The following is a 2,500-nucleotide window of genomic DNA, read 5'->3' as shown; positions in this document are numbered from 1 at the left end:
TGGCGGTTGCTAGTGCTCACTCGTGCATCATGGGATTTGCTGGTGCTAGTTGGTGGATGCTAGTGCTCGCTCGTGCGTTTTGGTGGTTGCTAGCACTCATTCATTCTTGCTGGTGGTTGCTTGTACTTGCTTATGCTTGTAGGTACTTGCCAGAAGTAGCGAGTTCTTTGTGCTTGTCCATGCTTGTTGGTATATCTTGGTGCTAGTTAGAAGCGGTAAGCTCTTGCTCGTGCCTCTTCGTATTTCCTGATTCTCGTTGATGGATGCCAGTGCTTGCGAACGCTTGCTGGTGCTTGCTCGTACCTGCAGTGAAATACCTTCAGCAGAAAGAGATGACGAGGACCCCGGAGCAATTACGCCCTGGAATGGGCGGCGATCGGGCGAAGATGGGGATTAATGGGCGAGCGAGGGCGCGGGGGAGACCGACGGGTTTTTCGGTCGCTCTCTCATTGTTTCGTCGCAAGTCTTTCCTGCTGGCTCGGCTCTCTCGCTATCGTTACTGAAGCTTTTCTCGTGGCCTTGCTCTTAGGGCGCTTCGTATGAATGCAGTGTATGGAACTGAAAACTGTGTAATTAGTAAATTAGTGGACAGTGGTACCAGCGCTCGTCCTCTCTTTTAAACCACTGACTTATTGCTATCTAGGTCTATATGAGATTCATATATAAGATGTTTGCACGCGCATGTGTCTGCATGTATGTGCGCGTGTATATATGTGCGCATAAACTGTGTGTGTGTGTGTGTGTGTGTGTGTGTGTGTGTGTGTGTGTGTGTGTGTGTGTGTGTGTGTGTGTATGTGTGTGTGTGTGTATGTGTGTGTGTGTATGTGTATGTATGTATGTGTGTATGTGTGTATGTGTATGTATGTATATGTATGTATGTATGTATGTATGTATGTATGTATGTATGTATTTATGTATATATGTATGTATGAATGTATGTATGTATGTATGTATGTATGTATGTATGTATATATATATATATATGTAAATATAAACACACACACACACACACACACACACACACACACACACACACACACACACACACACACACACACACACACACACACACATACACATACACACACATCCACACACACACACACGCACGATGCTTTGTTATGTTTATGGTGATTTGACATGGATGACTGTTGATGGCTGCTGTATTGACGCGGGCGGTGGCGGGGAGCGGCGGGGGAGGGGGGGCTGTTGTCAATATTGGTCTTCTGATTTGGACGTCCCGGAGAGGGGGGGGGGGATGTGTGTGTGCAGCTATGTTCATTGTATATCTATCTATCTATATCGATCCATTATCGAATCTATTTGTCTATCTCTCTCTATATATATACATATATTTGTACACACACACACACACACACACACACACACACACACACACACACACACACACACACACACACACACACACACACACACACACATACACACTACACACTACACACTACACACTACACACATACACACACACACACACACACACACACACACACACACACACACACACACACACACACACACACACACACACACACACACACACACACATACACACACACACATACGTATATTTATGTATGAACATAAACACACCTGTCTATACACATTTATACACATACCCGACATGTATGAATGTTCCGCTCGCCTGGCATAGTGGCGTCGTCGTTTTAGAAGTGGCGATGCTTTTCTATGTTTATGGTGATTTGACGTGGATGACTGTTGGCGGCTGCTGTGTGTGTATGTGTGTGTGTGTGTGTGTATATATATATATATATATATATATATATATATATATATATATATTGTGTGTGTATGTGAGGGAAAGGGAAAGGGAAAGGGAGAGGTAGAGGGGGTATATAGGGAGAGAGAGAGGGGGAGACAGGAGGAGAGAGGGGGGGAGACAGGGAGAGAGAAGGGGGGAGACAGGGAGAGAGAGGGGGGGAGGAGAGGAGGGGAGACAGGGAGAGAGAGGGGGAAGACAGGGAGAGAGAGGGGGGGACACAGGGAGAGAGGGGGAAGACAGGGAGAGAGGGGGAGAGACAGGGTAAGAGAAGGGGGGGCAGGGAGAGAGAGGGGGAGACAGGGAGAGAGAGGGGGGGCAAGGAGAGAGGGGGGGGACACAGGGAGAGAGGGGGAAGACAGGGAGATAAAGGGGGGACACATGGAGAGAGGGGGAGAGACAGGGAGAGAGAGGGGGGGTAGGGAGAGAGAGGGGGGAGACAGGGAGAGAGAAGGGGGAGACAGGGAGAGAGAGGGGGGGGACAGGGAGAGAGAGTTGGGGGGACAGGAAGAGAGAGGGGGAGACAGGGAGAGAGAGAGAAGAGAGAAAGAGAGAGAAGAGAAGAAGAAAGAAAGAAAGAAAGAAAGAAGAAAAAAAGAAAGAAAGAAAGAAAGAAGAAAAAAAGAAAGAAAGAAAGAAAGAGGAATAGATGAAATATGAAAGCGAATTGGGAAAGCCTAAGCTAACACGCGTCTTCCCTTT

The sequence above is a fragment of the Penaeus chinensis genome, chromosome 35, assembly GCF_019202785.1.
Source record: "Penaeus chinensis breed Huanghai No. 1 chromosome 35, ASM1920278v2, whole genome shotgun sequence".
NCBI classification, from domain to species: Eukaryota; Metazoa; Arthropoda; class Malacostraca; order Decapoda; family Penaeidae; genus Penaeus; species Penaeus chinensis.
The sequence above is the reverse complement of the archived record's forward strand: the minus strand, read 5'-3'. Positions refer to the sequence as shown.